At 41.8% G+C, this 19,041-nt stretch overlaps 1 protein-coding gene across 5 annotated transcripts in view; it reads left to right on the top strand.

The window, feature by feature from the left end:
* The first annotated feature begins 142 nt into the window (after positions 1-142).
* Positions 143-19,041, top strand: part of PSPH (phosphoserine phosphatase) — a 44,015-nt gene continuing 25,116 nt past the window's right edge. For 2 of the 5 annotated variants that reach the window (XM_047713662.1, XM_047713659.1), the window contains exons 1-2: positions 164-298; positions 831-978. The gene's annotated coding sequence lies outside the window, so the exon portion shown is untranslated. Of the gene's footprint in view, positions 299-830; positions 979-1,005; positions 1,112-19,041 lie in introns of those variants that run through there. The other 3 variants (XM_047713660.1, XM_047713664.1, XM_047713665.1) reach the window with 3 other exon arrangements.

Below are 19,041 nucleotides of genomic sequence, written 5' to 3'. Positions count from 1 at the left end.
CGCGCCCGCCCCGCCCCCGGCGCTCCCGAGCGCCGCTACCATTGGGCCGCGGGTCGGCCGCTCGCTGGGTGGTGGCACCGACGGTCCCGCCCCTCGCGGCCGCGCGGCCTCCATTGCGCGTAGGAAGGCTCTATTACGGGGCAGTAAGGGTTCGCGGCGGCCGGGTGTTGGCGGCCGTCAGGCCCCGGCTTTTCGGACCCGGGACCTGGGGACGGAGGAGGGGCCTGTGGGCCGCGCGCGTCCGGGCGTGACTGCAGAACGGGCGGCTCTCGCGGAGGTCTCTGGCCGCAGGTGTAGGGTGGGCTCCGCCCCCCCTCGCGCGGTTTGCTAGGCGTCCTGGCAGCAGCGTTTTCTTGACTGCTGCGTGCTTGGAGGGGGCCTCGGTGCCGTGGGGATACGGCGGTGCGTCTGATAGTGTCTCTCGCCCAGTGCTCGGGGGTTGGAAGATGAAGAGGGCGGGTGCGCGGTGCCTTTTTAGCAAGCTGTTGGCTGAGGAGAAGCCGGGCGGGCGGCCCGCCCCTCTCAGGACGCGCGGCTCTCTAGGCGGGTTTTCTTTATTCATTCATTTGTCGGAGAGCGCCCGGGCAGAGGGAGAAGCGGGGAGCCCCATGAAGGACTCGATCCCAGCACCCTGGGGTCACGACCTGAGGGGAAGGCAGACGCCCTCGAGGCAGGTTTTCGATGGTGGAGTGAGTAGGGATCCAGTTCTCGGAGAGGACTGACTCCCTTTTAGGACCAATTCCGAGGGGTGCGTGCGGTTCCTCTCTGCTTCCCGGTACTCAGCGCCCGCATTCGGTCTGCGAGGTGACGTCTTGGCTTCATTTTTGTAGGTAATGAGGAAAATGTTAGAAGTCAAAGTGCCGAAGGGTGTGGTGAAAAGTGGGCTTCTTGCCTTTCCTTCAGCTTCCTTCAGACCACGCCGTCACCCTCAGATACTCCGAACTTCCGGATGCTGAGTTTGTGAATAAGCCTACCGAGGTACGAGTATTTCCTCCACACGGATGCCGGTTTATAACGCGCACGTTGGGTGTGTTACACTCCATGTCGGCGATTTTCCACATCAGTAGGAGCAGGGACGCCTCCTTCCCGTTAAGAGCTGCTGGTATTCTCTGTGAGAGTGACGGGATTAACCGGTCATTCGCTGGGTGACACTTAGGTTGTTCCCGGTCTTTTGCTCTTCAGCTGCCGTGAATACCCTGGTGTGTAATGCTCCGAGGTGGCTTTATGCTTGAGAATCGGAAAAGCACACATACACGTTTGAGTCATAGCGTTACTTACTGCGCTAGTACCTTACTTGTGTGTGCAGATGTATTGACTGTTACAGACGAGTGAGGAGACGGGAGCGGAGATGAGGTTGTGCGGTTTTCAGGTACCTACTTGCAGGTAGGGAAATGGGGGGGGGTGGATCTCCTGAGGTACAAAATTTAAAGGGGCACCAAAAACTTAGTAATTGAGACCAATTTTTTTTAAAGATTTTATTTATTTATTGGACAGAGATGTCAAGTAGGCAGAGAGGCAGGCAGAGAGAGGAGGAAGCAGGCTCCCCGCGGAGCAGAACCCGATGCGGGGCTCCATCCCAGGATCCTGAGATCATGACCTGAGCCGAAGGCAGAGGCTTAACCCACTGAGCCACCAGGTGCCTAAGACCAATAATATTTTAATACGATATTTAAAAAAAAATCAAAATTGATGCAAGAAATCCACAATGAATGGAATTTTATTTTTTATTTTTTATTTATTTTTAAAGATCTTATTTATCATTTGACAGAGAGAGACACAGTGAGAGAGGGAACACAACCAGAGGGAGTGGTAGAGGGAGAAGCAGGCTTCCTGCTGAGCCAGGAGCCGGATAATGGGGTTCGATCCCAGAACCCTGGGATCGTAACCTGAGCCAAAGGCAGACGCTTAATGACTGAACCACCCAGGTGCCCCTGAATGGAATTTTTATTAGGCATCTCCACTAACATGACACCAGACAGTCTCAGTAAAACAGATCCACATGATCCCTGTAGAGGCAGTCTGTTTGCTTATAGCATTCTACTCGCCTCCACTGCCACACTTTGAAACAAATTAATTGCTTTCATTATACCATGCAAAAGAATGTAGCAAGGGAGTGTAGCCTGTATGCTAATGTATGTGTAGAGTGGAAAACGCTAGAATGTATTGGGAGAATTTTGCACAAAGGGTCATGTTGTGGGAGCAGCTCCATTTCAATCATAATTGAAGCGGTTGTGGCAACTGCAGATATTTAGCAATTTGATTAGGGAGGGATTTCAATAAAGAATAAAATTTTGAGGAATGAACTCTAATGAGGCAAGGTGGTGGTAATAGAATCCTAGAGACAATTTGAGTTTGAATTCTAGTTTGGCAAAAAAGAAAAAAAGAATTCTAGTTTGACAATATGTACCATTAGGTGACCTTGGGCAAGTTATTTAATTTTTTTTTTTTACTCTATTTCGTAATCTATAAAGTAGGGGCAAGTGACATCTTAGAAAAAATTAAATGAAATTGCATTTGTAAGTAACATGCTTTATGTTGTGCCTGACATGGAAGGTGTGAATTGCCACTTTTGCATTCATACAGTACAATTACGCTATATAATTCTTTTTTTTTTAAGCTATATAATTCTTACGGGACTTCACATGTAGTGTTTCATTCACTAATATGAATCCTTTGCCATTTAATAGGTCAGGTATAATTAAGCCAGTTTCATAGATGATTAAATCAACCCCAAAAGGTTAAATGACCAACAAGGTCATGCTATGTTGTATGAGTAGAGGGTCAAAAACCTAAATTTCACCCTTGACTCCTCCCTTTGCCCCAGCCCCTCACATCTACTTACTCCCTGAACACTTTCTAGATATATCCATTTTTCTCCATCCCCACTTACACCACTCAGGTTTAGGCCATGATGATTTCTTACCTGTATAAATACTGTAGTGCCCTAAGTAATCGTTCTGCCTTTCTTCCCCATGTTACTACTGGAGCAGTCTATCAAAAATAAATCTATGAGCCACAGCTCTGCTTATAATCCCTGTTATCCTCAAAACCTTAGACTGAAATATAAACGTCTTAATTTGCTTCCAGAATCAGCAACATCTTGTGCCTACCACTCTGGGTTAAAACCCTTTTCTCTTTTTCTCTTACTCACTGCATTTCCTGGTCATTCTGAATTTTTCGGTGCTTGGAACACTCTTTAAGGACCACTTCACTCCTCATTCTTATCCCCATTCCCATCCAGTGTGTATAGAAATAAATAAAATCCCTAATCCTGAACAGGCATGGCCTACAAGGAGATAAACTTGTAAACAGGTGAATGACCATAAATTGTAAGATGTTATAGTTAAGAGAAATGAAGTACAGTGAGCACAGAGGTTTTAGCTTTGAGCACCAAGGAAGGTTTCTTGGAGGAGATGAGGCTGATGGAACTTTGAAAGATAGATAAATAATTTTTGCAAGAAGAGGGCTTAGGAGAGTGATTCCAGACAGTAACAGTGAAAGGAACTGGCATGCCCATTGAAAGGTGTATACTTAGGATGGAGAGAAGAAGGTTGCAAGAGACAAATCTGGAGAAGTAGTATTTCCTGGCTGTCACGTCCTGGTTAAGACATCTGGGTCAGCAGTGGGAACCTAACTAGTGATGAAGATGACTCTGGAGGTGGAATGGAGGATGAACTAAGAGAAAACTAAGGATAGGGCAATCAGAAAGAAGGATGTTGAAAAGTCTGTGCAAAGGTGATGAAGGCATATTTAATGACATAAAGAGGTGTTCTTGATAAGAGGCAAAAACATACTAAATGGTGTAAATTTTACATTCTCATTTTTGTAACCACTCCCCATGTATCTATACCAAAACAAGGATATGCATTAAAATCCTAACTATATTAAAAATTTCAGAATATTTTTATTTTTGCAAAGCTTCACAAATTTATGTAGCCACAAAAGGGAGATGCAGAAGTATATACATGAAAATATGAAATAGACAAAGTGTGTCCAGTGTCTTGTTTTTAAGTCTTCCAAGTGTATGTGTATATATATGTATATATATCAATAAAGAACCAGAAGAATATACATCCACATGTTTAACATTTTCTTTCTATGTTTGCCAGTCTTATAGGTGAAAAATGGTATCTTAAAGTTTCGTTTATTGAGAGTGAAGGTGAGCCTGTATCTTAGATGTGACCTGTTTCTGTGAACTGTCTATTCATGTCTTTTGTCTGCTTTCCTGTTTGGTTTCTTGTGGATTTGTAGGAGTGTTTATGTTTTCTGTGTTGCACTTAACTTGTCTCAATACTATTTGTACAGCAGTTTGTATGTCTTTTTTCCAATTAAAAATTTAAAAAATTCTTTTCCTGTAGTCACATATATTTTTTTTTCCTTTCCTTTTATGGGCATTGGATTTTGTGCTCTACTGTGTAAAACAGGCCTTATGCTCTTAAAAAGTATTCTTAAAATTCTTCTATGTTTTCTTTTGTATTTTTAAGATTTTCATTTTCATTTTAATCCTTGATTCATTTGAAATTTATTTTAGTAAGGAATGTGATAAAAATCTGTGGTACTATGAAAATATGTATTTGGTCTTTGTCCCTGGTTCCTGGCACAGAAGTCCTTAACTATTTCTGAGTATGGGAGTATATTTTGTTATCCATAACAGTTCTGTTTAGAATATACCTGAGCCTGTGCTAATGATGTAAGTTAAGGTGAGAACCCTAGAATCCTCAGGATGGGGACTGGTCACTAGAAAGACTAAACACAGTGATTATAGGGTGGGGATTCTCAGTCCCATGCCCCCATCCTCTGGGGGAGGCATGTGGGCACCAGATAGTTTATAAAAATGGTTGAATAACCAGGGTGGGTAAACACATTGATATCCTGGTAGGGTGGTGTACCTAGAGGGCTTGGAAGCTCTGTGCTTCTTCCCCAGTACCTGGTCTTGTGCATTTCTTCCATTTGGTTTCTTTCTGAGTTGTATCCTTTATAATAAACCATAAACCTAAGTGAAGTGATTTCCCAAGTTCTGAGTCAGTCTCAAAAATTTTCAAACCTGGGGCTCCTGGGCGGCTCAGTGGGTTAATGCCTCTGCCTTCAGCTCAGGTCATGATCCCGGGGTCCTGGGATAGAGCCCCGCATCGGGCTCTCTGCTCAGCAGGGAGCCTGCTTCCCTTCCTCTCTATCTGCCTGCCTCTCTGCCTACTTGTGATCTCTGTCTGTCAAATAAAAAAAAAATCTTAAAAAAAAATTTTTTTTTCAAACCTGAGGAGGGAATTGTGGGAACCCCCAAATTTGCAGCCAAGTCAGACAGAAATGGAGGTAGCATGTAGACCTGGAGCTTGTAACTGGAGTCTGAAGTGGAGGCAATCTTCTGGGACTGAGCCCTTCACTGCAGGGTCTGGGCTGATTCCAGGTAGAATTAGAATTGGATTGAATTTCTGGATACCCAGTTGGTGTTGGAGAATCAAGAACGTTGGAATCTGGGGCGCCTGGGTGGCTCAGTGGGTTAAAGCCTCTGCCTTCAGCTCAGGTCATGATCTCAGGGTCCTGGGATCGAGCCCCGCATTGGGCTCTCTGCTCAGCATGGTGCCTCCTTCCCCCTCTCTCTCTGCCTGAATCTCTGCTTACTTGTGATTTCTGTCAAATAAATAAATAAAATCTTAAAAAAAAAAAAAACGTTGGAATCTGAGGACTGAATTGGTTATCGGTATTTGGAAAGAGCTCACACAGAATCCAGTTTAATTTTTTTTCCAGAATAATTCATATTTTCCACCACTAATATGTAATGCAATTATTAGCATATGCTATGTTCTCAAACGAACCTGGATCCACCTTGGACTAAATTCATAGCTAAGTCTTTATAAGTAGGAACACCATATTTTATTTACTATAGTTTCACAATATGTTTCAAAGTTTGGTAGAGCTGCATCCTCTTCAATCTTTCTTCAGAAATTTTCTGGCTATTTTGCATGTTTGTTTTTCCTAAATGAAGTATAGAATTATATTGTTTTGAAAAATCTGTTCTTTTGGCCTACGCTTTCAGAAATAAGCATGTATTACTTTTTAAATAAAACACATGTTTTGTAAGTGTGATATTCAAATCAAAGCAGTGGACATACAGATAGCAAAAGGCCAGGGGCTACAAGCATTCTTGACATAAAGTTGACAGAATTTTGAAACATGTACTATGTGGTCACCATTTCTAGTCTAGGAGTCTGAAGAGGTCAAAGAAATCCCAGAAGTGGGGCAGGTTTAGAATGGGTAGGTGGAGTAATAGTATGGATTTGGGGTAATATTTTTTCTGTTATTGGCCATTCATTCTTTGAGTGTGCTTTGTAGCAGAGTAGTGTGCTTGGGGTAAACATACGCACATGAAAAGTGGAGGCTCTTTCCTGTAGAGCCTTCCTAGTCTCTTAGACAAACATACAATAGGACACACAATATACACAATGTACTCAACAGCTATAATGGTATATTCTGAGTGCTATGCTACTACGGAAGACTTCCCAAAGCAAATCTATTTTTAAAATCTTATTTATTTGACACAGAGAGAGAGATCACAAGTAGGCAGAGAGGCAGGCAGAGAGAAGGGGGGAAGCAGGCTCCCCACCGAGCAGAGAGCCTGATGCAGGGCTCTATCCCAGGACCCCGAGATCATGACCTGAGCCGAAGGCAGAGGCTTTAACCCACTGAGCCACCCAGGTGCCCCACAAATCTTTTTAAAAAAAAACTATTAAAAATATATTTACTTATTAGATAATATATGATAATAATAGAAAAATCAAAAACAAAAATTTAAATAAATTCATAAACTTCCCTAAGAGATAACCATTTGTGATTGTTAATTTTATGTGTCAACTTGGCTGGGCCATGTTGGTTCCCAGATATTTGGTCAAATGTTATTCTGAATGTGTTTTTTTGGATGATATTAAAAATTGTGGACTTACGGGGTGCCTGGGTAGCTCAGTGGGTTAAAGCCTCTGCCTTTGGCTCAGGTCATGATCCCGGGGTCCTGGGATCGAGCCCCGCATCAGGCTCTCTGCTCAGCAGGGAGCCTGCTTCCCTTCCTCTCTCTGCCTGCCTCTCTGCCTACCTGTGATCTCTGTCTGTCAAATAAATAAATAAATAAAATCTTTAAAAAAAAATTGGTGGACTTTGAGTAAAGTAGGTTATTCTACATAATATGAGTGGGCCTCATTCAATCAGTTGAAGGCCTTAATAGAATAGAGACTGACCTCCCTATAGCAAGAAGGAATTGTGCCAGCAGACTGCTTTTGGATGCAAACTGCAACTCTTCCCCTGGGTCTCCAGTCTGCCAGCCTGTGCTGCAGGTTTTGGATTCACGAAGCCTCCACAATCACATGAGCCAATTCCTTAAATTTCTCTTTTTTAATCTCAACAGTAGATAATGCCCTCACTATGGATGGATATATAGATGTGTATACACATCCTGTTGGTTCTGTTTGGAGAATCCTGACTAATACAGATGTTGATACTAAGAGTGGTTCTAAGGGAGCAGAATCTTAAGGGTGAATTCTCTGAGTAGGTTCTGGGGTTTCTAGAATTGGCTCTCTGATCTGATCAGATTTTAAAGATGCTAAGGATTGTATTTCCAGTAGTAAACAGTAAAAGTGATGATAAAATCTGTGACATGATATGAAAATAGGAATATGTGAAATACCACTATTGGATATTCCTAATCAAACACAAGAGGCAAGGATCTGGATTACTGTGTATGATACCTTCAAACATTTTTGTCAAATTAACGAGTATAATGAAATTGCTGTTGCTTCTAATGTCACTGAACGAAGTGGGGGGAAAAATGGACGAGATCAAGGGTTCAGAGTCCCAGCCCAAGAACTGTATAAATGATTGAAAGCTTCTATGTCTATGCTGAAAGATACTCCTGTAGCTGCAGAGCTGAGATTGCTGAACACCAAACCCAGAATCTCATCATGTTAGTAGCCAAATTATAATGTGAATTGAAAAGTGGAGGCATTGGTGAGGAAGGAATGGGATTCTGATATTTGGAATGGGGTGTACGAGAATGCCCTGATGAAGTTTGGGACACTGGGCCTGTAAATTCAGTTGTACTTTCTTTGCTGGTAGAAGCAACCTGTCTACCCCTCTCTGTGGAGATATATCCTGCATTGCACTAGGAAACTAATGGTCTGCCCCAAGACAGTTGCCTTGGAAGACACTGCTGATTCTCTTCAGAACCCACTCCCAACGCCCCTCTTTGCATCTAGAACTATAACTAGACTAATATCCCATAGGTCCTGGAAGCACAAGTAATAATATAAAGAAGTGGCCCAAATATTGATGGTCTTAACTCCTGCTGTCCTACCTTCTCTGTCCCAGCCTGCACCTGTGGCTTTATAGGAAGTTCCCTCTGATCAGGTGACAGAGGAAGAGAAAACTTGGTCCTGGTTTACAAATGGTTCTGCAGGATATGCAGGCACCACCCAAAAGTGGGCAGCTGTGTATATCCATGAAGGCAGTGATAGAGGGAGATCCTCTCAATGGGCAGAACTTCAAGCAGTGCATCTGGTTACTGTTTTGCTTGGAAGGAGAAATGGCCTGATGAGTGATTATATACCAATTCATGGACTGTCCCCTTCAGGGACTTGGAAGGAACATGATTAGAAGGTTGCTGACAAGGAAGTCTGCAAAAGAGATACATTGATTTCTCTGAATGGGTGAAAAACATGAATATATTTGTGTCCTGTATAAATGCTCAGCAAAGGGTGACCACAGCAGAGGACGATTTTAATAAGTGGATAACAATTGGCCCCTTCAAGCCACCGCTGTCTTTGCCCAGTGAGTGACCAGGGTGGCAGGTTGGAGGTTATGATGGGGTCAACAACATGGACTTCATTCACCAAGGCTGATCTGGCTATAGCCATTGCCAAGTGCTCAGTCTGCAGAAACCAACACTACATCTCTGATATGACTATTCATTGGAGTGATGAGCCAGCTACCTGATGGCAGGTTGATTACACTGGACGACTTCTGTCATGGAAGAGGCAACGATTTGTTTTTATTGGAATTGACACTCTGAACATGGATTTGCCTTCCTTGCACATAATGCTTCTGCCCAAACTAACATCTGTGGACTCACTGAACGCCTTATCCACCATCATGGTATTCCACACAGCATTGCTTCTGGTGAAGGAACTCAACTTTATAGCAGGTGAAGCTTGGCAGTAGGCCCATGGTAATGGAATTCACTGGTCTTACAATGTTTCCCACCATCCTAAGTAGCTGATTTGACAGAATGGTGGAATGGCGTTTCAGATTCAGTTACAGTGCCAGCCAGGTGGCAGTATCTAGTGGGGCCGAGGGAAAGTTTCTCCAGGAAGCTTATATACTCTGAATCAATGTCCAATATAGGGTGCTGTTTTTCTCATAGCAGGCATTCACCAGTCTAGGAATCAAGGGATGGAAATAGAAATGGCATCCCTAGTAACCCAGTAAAATTTTTGCTACCTATCCCTAAAAACTTGTGCTCTACTAGGCTACTGGTCTTAGTTCTAAAGGGAGAAATGCTTCTAATAGGAGACATAGTAATAATTCCAATGAATTGGAAATTAAGACTGTCACTTGACCACTTTGGATTCTTCATGCCCTTGAATCAACAAATTTGTCTTTTAACTTTATGAAGTTTGCTTCTGTTTTTGTTATGTGAAAACACTTATTTTTTAAAAAGATTTATTTATTTATTTATTTGGCAGACAGAGATCACAAGTAGGCAGAGAGGCAGGCGGGGGGGAGGTGCGGGGGCAGGGAGGCAGGCTTCCCGATGAACAGAGAGCCCGATGCGGGGCTCAATCCCAGGACCCTGGGATCATGACCTGAGCTGAAGGCAGAGGCTTTAACCCACTGATTCACCCAAAAGCCCCAAAACATTTTTATTTATATGTGGTCAAACTTACTAAGGTTTTTGTAAGTTTGAGTACTCATTAAAAGTAACTCCTTTACTGCAAGAGTAAATTTATTTCTCCCTATATCACTTGTAATTTTTGCTTTATGAGTATGATATTATACAACATAATTCCTGATACTTATACCTTTTCATTGTGAATTAAAACTGTAAGCAGTATTTCTCATTTAAAGATTTTTGGCCTCTATCTCATTGTCAATTAAAATTGTTACTCCTGCTTTCCTTTATTTGCCCTTGACTAGCAGATCTTTAGTTATCCTATTTCAATCTTCTGAATCACTTTTAGGTGAGCCTCAATAATGCAGCATACAGTTTGATTTCACTTTTAGATGCAACCTGAAAATTCTTTTTTAAAGATTGATTGATTTATTGATTTATAAATACCAGGGGTAAATATGCAGTAGTGCTATTGCTTGGTCGTAGGGTAGCTCTATTTTTAACTTCTTGAGGAAACTCCACGCTGTTTTCCAGAATGGTTGTACCAGTTTGCATTCCCACCAACAGTGTAAGAGGGTTTCCCTTTCTCCACGTCCTCACCGGCATCCATTGTTTCCTGGGTTATTAATTTTAGCCAGACTCCTGTGAGGTGGTATCTCATTGTGGTTTTGATTTGTAGTTCCTTGATGCTGAGTGATGTTGAGCATTTTTTCATGTGTCTGGTGGCCATTTGGATGTCTTCTTTGGAGAAATGTCTATCATGTCTTCTGCCCATTTCTTAGCTGAATTTTTTGTTTTTTGGGGTATTGAGTTTGATGAGTTCTTTATAGTTTTAGATATTAGCTGTTTATCTGATAAGTTATTTGTGAATAAATTTTCCCATTCTATAGATTGTCCTTTAGTTTTGTTCATTGTTTCCCTTGATGTGCAAAATCTTTTTATCTTGATGAAGTCCCAATAGTTCATTTTTCCTTTTGATTCTCTTGCCTCTGGAGAGATGTCTAGCAAGAGGTTGCTGCCGCTGATGTCAAAAGGTTGTTGCCTTTGTTCTCCTCTAGGATTCTGATGGATTCCTGTCTCATGTTTATGTCTTTCATCCATTTTGAATTTATTTTTGTGTGTGGTGTAAGAAAGTAGTCCAGTTCATTCTTCTGCCCATGTGTGTCCAATTTTCCCAACACCATTTGTTGAAGAGACTGTCTTTTTTCCATTGAATATTCTTTCCTGTTTTGTCAAAGATTAGTACCCATAGAGTTGAGCATCCATTTCTGGGTTCTCTCTTCTGTTTCATTGATCTCTGTGTCAAAAACAGGGCCCAGGGGCGCCTGGGTGGCTCAGTGGGTTAAAGCCTCTGCCTTCGGCTCAGGTCATGATCCCAGGGTCCTGGGATCGAGCCCCACATTGGGCTCTCTCTGCTCAGCAGGGAGCCTGTTTCCTTCTCTCTCTGCCTGCCTCTCTGCCTACTTGTGATCTCTCTCTTTCTCTCTCTCTGTCAAATAAATAAATAAAATCTTAAAAAAAAAAAAAAACCATGGCCCATACCACACTATCTTGATTATAGCTTTGTAATACGGCTTAAAGTCTGGAAATGTGATGCCTCCAGTTTTGTTTTTCTTTTTCAACATTACTTTGGGTACAAATTTGGCTATGTAAATTTTAGAATTGCTCTAGCTCTGTGAAAAATGCTGGTGGTATTTTGATAGGGATTGCATTGAACGTGTAGATTGCTTTGGGTAGCATAGACATTTTTAATGTTTGTTCTTCCAACCCATGCACATGAGATGTTTTTCTATTTCTTTCTGTCTTCCTCAGATTCTTTCAGAAATGTTCTGTGTTTTCAGAATACAGATCCTTTACATCTTTGGTTAGGTTTATTCCTAGATGTCTTATGGTTTCTGGTGGAATTGTAAATGGGATTGATTCCTTGATTTCTCTTTCTATTACTTCATTATTAGTGTATAGAAATGCAACAGACTTCTGAGCATTGATTTTATATCCTGCAACTTTGCTGAATTCCTGTATCAGTTCTAGCACTTTTTTGGTGGAGTCTTTTGGGACTGGGTGAAGTCTACATTTCATGTCATCTGTGAAGAGTGGAAGTTTGACTTCTTCTTTGCCAGTTTGGATGCCTTTTATTGCTTTTTGTTGAGTAGACATCCTTATCATGCTCCTGACCTTAGGGGAAATGCTCTCAGTTTTCCCCCATTAAGGATGATATTTGCTATGGGTCTTTCATATATGGCTTTTCTGATGTTGAGGTATGTTCCCTCTATCCCTACATTGTGGAGAGTTTTTATCAAGAAAGGATGCTGTACTTTGTCAAATGACTTTTCTGCATCTATTGAGAAGATCGTATGGTTCTTATCCTTTCTCTTTTATTAATGTGGTGTATCACATTGATTGATTTGTGGATGTTGAACCACCCCTGCTGCCCAGGAATAAGTCCCACTTGGTGATGTGAATAATTCTTTTAATGTACTGTTGGATCCTATTAGCTAGTACCTTGTTGAGAATTTTTACATCCATGCAAAATTGGGGATATTGGTCTGCAATTTCCCCTTTATGGTGGGATCTTTGTCTAGTTTGGGGATTAAGGCTTCATAGAATGAGTTTGGAAGTTTTCTGTACATTTCTATTTTTGGGAACAGTTTCAGAAGAATGGGTATTAATTCTTCATCAGATGTTTGGTAGAAAACCGCTGGGAAGCCATCCAGCCCTGGATGCTTGTTTTCTGGGAGATTTTTGATTACTGGTTCAATTTCTTTGCTGGTTATGGGTCTGTTCACATTTTCTGTTTCTTCCATTTTCAGTTTTGGTAGCTTATATGTTTCTAGGAATGCATCCATTCCCCCCAGATTGCCTGATTTGTTGGCATATAATTGCTCATGATATTCTGTTAGAACTGTTTGTATTTCTTCAATGTTGTTTATAATCTCTCCTCTTTCATTCAGATTTTTAATTTTTTAATATTTTTAAAATTAATTTATTCTATTTTTAAAATTTATTTATTTATTTATTTATTTTTTAAATTTATTCTCTTCTTGATAAGTCTGGCTACAGGTTTATCAGTCTTTCTAATTCTTTTATTAAACAACCAGCTCCTAATTTTGTTGATCTGTTGTACTGTTTTTTTATTTCTACCTCATTGATTTCTGTTCCAATATTTATTATTTCTTTTCTCCTGCTGGGTTCAGGCTTTATTTGCTGTCCCTCCCCGCCCCCGCCCCCCACTCCTTCAGGTGTAATGTTATATTGTGTGTTTGAGATTTTTCTTGCTTCTTGAGAAAGGCTTGTATTGCTATATACTTCCCTCTTAGGACTGCCTTTGCTGCATCCCAAATGGTTTAAACTGTCATGTTTTCATTTTCATTTGTTTCCATGTATTTTTTAAAAATTATTTAATTTCCTTCTACCCATTCATTCTTTTTTTTTTTTTAAGATTTTATTTATTTACTTAAGAGAGTGAGAGAGACAGAGAGAGACAGAGCATGAGAAGGGGAGGGTCAGAGGGAGAAGCAGACTCCCCGCTGAGCAGGGAGCCTGATGTGGGGCTCGATCCCAGGACCCCTGGATCATGACCCGAGCCAAAGGCATATGCTTAACCAACTGAGCCACCCGGGCACCCCCCATTTATTCTTTAGTAAGATATTCTTTAACCTCCATGTATTGTGTCCTTCCAAATTTCTTGTGGTTGACTTCAAGTTTCATAGCATTGTGGTCTGAAAATATGCATGGTATGAACTTAACCTTTTTGTTCTGGTTGAGTCCTGATTTGTGACCCAGTATGTGATCTGTTCTGGAGAATGTTCCATGTGTACTTGGGAAGAAAGTATATTTTGCTGCTTTAGGATGAAATGCTCTTAATATATCTGCTCAGTGCATCTTGGTCCAGTGTGTAACTCAAAGCTCTCGTTTCAGGGCACCTGGGTAGTTCAGTTGGTTAAATGTCTGCCTTTGGCTTAGGTCATGATCCCAGGGTTCTGGAATCAAGTCCCACATTGGGTTCCTGCTCAGTGGGTTATCTCCTTCTCCCTATGCCCCTTCCCCTTCTCATGCCTTCTCTAGCTCTCTCTCGTGTGTTCTCTGTCTCTCTCAAATAAATAAAATCTTTAAAAAATTTTTTAAAAATGGAAAAAAGGGGCACCTGGGTGGCTCAGTGGATTAAAGCCTCTGCCTTCAGCTCTTGTCATGATCCCAGGGTCCTAGGATCGAGCCCCACATTGGGATCTCTGCTCATCAGGGAGCCTGCTTCCCTCTCTCTCTCTGCCTGCCTCTCTGCCTACTTGTGATCTCTGTCTGTCAAATAAATAAATAAAATCTTTAAAAAAAAAAAAAGGAAGAAAAACCCACCAAAAAAACCCCCAAACCCTCATTTCCTTGTTGATTTTCTGCTTAGATGAATCCAGTGAATCCACATCCATTGCTGTGAGTGGGGTGTTAAATTCCCCCTACTACTATTGTATTATCATCAATGAGTTTCTTTAAATTTGTTATTTTTTTAAGCTCTTTTTTAAAAAGAGTTCATTTATGGGGCGCCTGGGTGGCTCAGTGGGTTGGGCCGCTGCCTTCGGCTCAGGTCATGATCCCAGGTCCTGGGTTCAAGCCCCGCGTCGGGCTTTCTGCTCGGCGGGGAGCCTGCTTCCTCCTCTCTCTCTGCCTGCCTCTCTGCCTACTTGTGATTTCTCTCTGTCAAATAAATAAATAAAATCTTTAAAAAAAAAAAGAGTTCATTTATTTGACAGAGAGAGAGAGTGCAGCAGAGGGAGAGGGAGAAGCAGACTCACCACTGAGCAGGAAACCTAATGCGGGACCTGAGTTGAAGGCAGAAGCTTAACTGACTGTGCCATGCAGGCACCTTCTGTAAGTTCATTACTAATTGATTTATATATTTGGCTACTCCCGAGTTAGGGGCATATATATTTGCAATTGTTAGATCTTGTCAGATAAAGCCCTTTATTATGATATGATGTCCTTCTTCCTCTCTTATTACAGTCTTGGTTTAAAATCTAGTTTGTTTGATATAAGGATTGCCACCCCAGCTTTCTTTTGATGTCCATTAGCATGATAGATGGTTCTCTACCTCCTCACTTTCAGTCTGGAGGTGTCTTTGGGTCTAAAACGTGTTTCTTGTAAGCAACATATTGATGTGTCTTGTTCTTTTGTTTGTTTTGTTTTTTCTTTCTGATACCTAGTGTCTTTTGATTGGAGCATTTAGCCCATTTACATGCAGAATAATTACTGAAAGATATTAACTTAGTGCTATTGTATTACTTGTAAAGTTGCTGTTTCTGTAGATTGTCTGTTCCATTCCAGTCTTTGTTATTTTTGGTCTCTCTTTCTCTCAATATGTCCCCTTTAATATTTCTTGCAGGGCTGATTTAGTGTTCATGGATTCCTTTAGTTTTTGTTTGTCTTGGAAACTCTCTTTCTATTCTGAATGATAGCTTTGCTGAATAAAGTATTCTTGGCTGCATATTTTTCCCATTTAGCACATTGAATATATTGGGCCAGTCCCTTCTGGCCTGCCAGGTCTCTGTGGACAGGCCTGCTGCCAGCCTTACGTGTCTACCTTTGTAGGTTAAGTATGTCTTGTCCCAGACTGCTTTCAGGATTTTCACTATATTTTGTAATTTGCAATTTTTACTATAATATGATGAGGTTTTGACCTATTTTTGTTGTTTTTGAAGGGAGTTCTCTGTGCTTCTTGCCTTGAATGCCTGTTTCCTTCCTCAGATTAGGGAAGTTCTCAGCTATAATTTGTTCAAGTGAAACTTCAGCCCCTTATCCCCCACTCTTCTTCTGGGACTCCTGTATCATGGATATTATTTTGCTTTACGGAATCACTAACTTCCCTAGGTCTACCTTCATAATGTAATAGTTTTCTTTCGCTTTTCTTTTCAGCTTCATTATTTTCTGTAGTTTTATCCTGTAGATCACTGGTTCACTCGTCTGCTTCTTTCGTCTTCATTTGTGTGGTCTCCAGTTGGGACTTCCTCTCAGTTATAGCATTTTTACTTTTGGCCTCACTAGATTTTAGTTCTTATTTCTCTACAGTAAGGGATTCTCTAGTGACTTCTATGCTTTTTTCAAGCCTGGCTGGTATCTTTATAATTGTTGTTTTAAATTCTAGTTTGGATATCTTACTTATAGCCATATTGATTAAATCCCTGGCTGTAGGGGGGCCTGAGTGGCTCAGTGGGTTGAACCTCTGCCTTGAGCTTGGGTTGTGATCTTGGAGTCCTGGGATCCAGCCCTGCATCGGGCTATCTGCTTGGTGGGGAGCCTGCTTCCCCCTCTTTCTGCCTGCCTACTTGTAATCTCTCTCTCTGTGAAATAAATTAAAAAAAAAAAAAATCCCTGGCTGTGAGTACTACCTCCTGTTCGTTCTTTCTTTCTTTCTTTCTTTCTTTCTTTTTTTTTTTTTTTAAAGATTTTATTTATTTATTTGACAGACAGAGATCACAAGCAGGCAGAGAGGCAGGCAGAGAGAAAGGAGGAAGCAGGCTCCCTGCTGAGCAGAGAGCCCAATACGGGGCTCGATCCCAGGACTCTGAGATTATGACCTGAGCCGAAGGCAGTGGCTTAACCCACTGAGCCACCCAGGTGCCCCACTCCTGTTCTTTCTTTTGTGGTGAATTTCTCTGCCTCATCATTTTGTCCAGAAAATAAAAGAAGAAAGAAAAAAAACAACAGCATCATCAACAACAGAAACAAAACAAAACAAACAAACAAACAAAAAAACTAGATCCTGGGTTTGTTTTGGTCTGCTTGTTAAAAGAAACTAGATCCCAGCCCCTGGGTGTCAGTGGGTTAAGCCTCTGCCTTCAGCTCAGGTCATGATCTCAGGGTCCTGGGATCAAGCCCCACATCGGGATCTCTGCTCAGCAGGGAGGCTGCTTCCCCCTCTCTCTCTGCCTGCCTCTCTGCCTACTTGTGGTCTCTCTCTCTATGTCAAATAAATAAATAAAATCTTTAAAAAAATAAACTAGATCCAAAAATAAAGAAAGAACATATACATGTAAAAATTTCCCCTAGAGCTGAAGCTTTGCAGCCCTCTATGATCAGTGAACTTGGTGTGAATGAGTTGTTGTGCTGGTCTTTTGGGGGAGGGACCTGTTACATGGTGTCAGGTGAACTTGCCCTAGTGGAAATGGGCCTCCAGTGCACAGGGAGTCAAGGCTCTGTGTAAGCAGCTCTGGAGTCCACTAGGTTGTGCTGTTTGGCTCCCTGAGGGCTTTCAGTACTGATGGGTGGGAAGAAAGTCTTGTTGCCCAGCTCTCCAGCTCCAGAGCTGAAAAATGTGCATCCTGGACTCTCCAGTGAGCCCTTACAGGAGAGCAATCAATCACTCTTGTCTACCAGGTTTCTGTCAGAACTCAGTGTTCACCCTGCCTGTGAATATTTATCTCGGGCATGCACTGAGTTCCCAAACTCTAACTTTTAGGGACTCCTGCGGTTGTAGACCCAGGCTGTTCACCCAGGGAGGGTCTCGCCACCTTTCTGCCTTTTGCTGAACCAGACCCATGAAAGTGGTCGCAGGACGGCTCAGCGGTTCACAGTTTAGGACAACCCAGAGCAGAGAATTGGCACCTGGACTCACTGTTCTCAGCGTGCTTTCATGCTCCTGTGCCTGGGAACCATTTGGCACGCAGGCACCACCATTTCTTGCGCACCTGGCGATCCTCAGACCGCACTGTCACAGCCTGGATTCCACCCAGCTTCGCCACCTGAGCACCTTGAAGCCAGGCACATCCCCCGCTGTAGCCGACTTCTAAAGGTTCTAATGTTGGCTCTGGTGTTTTTAATACTTTGGGGTAGTCTCCTTAGGCAGTCTCTCTCCCTGCCATCATATCCTTAGCTATAGCACACCGGATTCAAGTCTCTGTACTTCCTACCTTTGGATTAGTGGTGGCTTTTCTCCCAGGAGACTTGCAGAATTTGTTTTCTCAGACTTCCTACTGATTTTTGGGTGTTCCGAATGACTTGATAACTATCTAGCAGTATTCAAGGGATAAGACAAACTTAGGGTCCCCCTATTCCTCTGCCATCTTAACTCCTCTCCTGGAGAGATCTTTAGATGCACAAGAACTCTATGGATCTCCAGACTGCGTCTCTTACAACTCCCCCATGTCATTCCTCTGGGCTTGATTCAGAGACCATTATCTCTGGCCGGGGCAACTGCTCTTGCTTTCAAATAGTTTTAGAAGTGAGGACCACACTGTGGTTCATCTTGATGGGATGAGTGTCCTTCAGATGCTGGAAAGATCAGGGAGGCCTTGGCCTGGAGCTATGACACTAGGTTCAGGACGGGGAGGAGCTAAAGGAGGATCTTGAGGACAAAGAGCTGATGCAAATTCAGCCACTGCCTCCCACCAAGGTCAGCAGGAAGCTGTTGATGGTTTCTTCAACGGCGTCTTTCCTTATTTTTAAATCCAGTAGCTGTTATTTATGTATCTTTAAATACTTATTTTATTCTCATGTTTGGTTATTTGCTTTGGGAAGTTCAGCTATGCTTTTGTTGCATCTCCCTTGCCCGTTTTCTATCATTTTCTCTTTTATTCTCTTTCATTATTTTATATAGGTTCCTTAATTCTCTATCATTATATACTGTTTGCTTTGCTCAGTTCTATCCTTTGTATTGGTAAGTGAGTTTTTCATAGTATCTAATTTATTTGTGTCCTTTTTTAGTTTCATCTTTATTTTTTTATTTTCCCCCTTTGACTTTTCCCTTAGATTTTGTTTTGTCTTTTGTCTTCCTCTTCTCATGTCATCTCTTCCCTGAACTCCTGCCTTTGTATTTTTGTTTGGATGGAGTCAATTCCCTGTGTTTTTAATATCAAAACAGAATATATAATCAGTCTTAGTTTTCATCTTTTCTGTGACTTACAGTTTTTTGGTGTGTACTTCTAGCTATAGGTAAGATTTGCTGTCCTTTTCTACCACTCTTAAATAGTAATTTTGTATGAAAAGTTGTATTAGTTTGTATAACAAAAAACCACAGACTGGGTGACTTAAACAATACAAATTTGTTTTCTCACTCTTCTGCAAGCTAGAAGACCAAGATCAAGGTGTCAGCATGTTTGGTTTCTTCCAAGCCTTCTCTTTGGGTTTGCAGAAGGCTGCTTTCTCAGCGTGTCCTCATAGAATCTTTGTTCTGTGTGCACTCACAT

The sequence above is a fragment of the Lutra lutra genome, chromosome 18 (genome assembly GCF_902655055.1).
Source record: "Lutra lutra chromosome 18, mLutLut1.2, whole genome shotgun sequence".
Lineage (NCBI taxonomy): Eukaryota > Metazoa > Chordata > Mammalia > Carnivora > Mustelidae > Lutra > Lutra lutra.
Note: the sequence above shows the minus strand (reverse complement) of the source record. Positions and strands in the feature narration are given on the sequence as shown.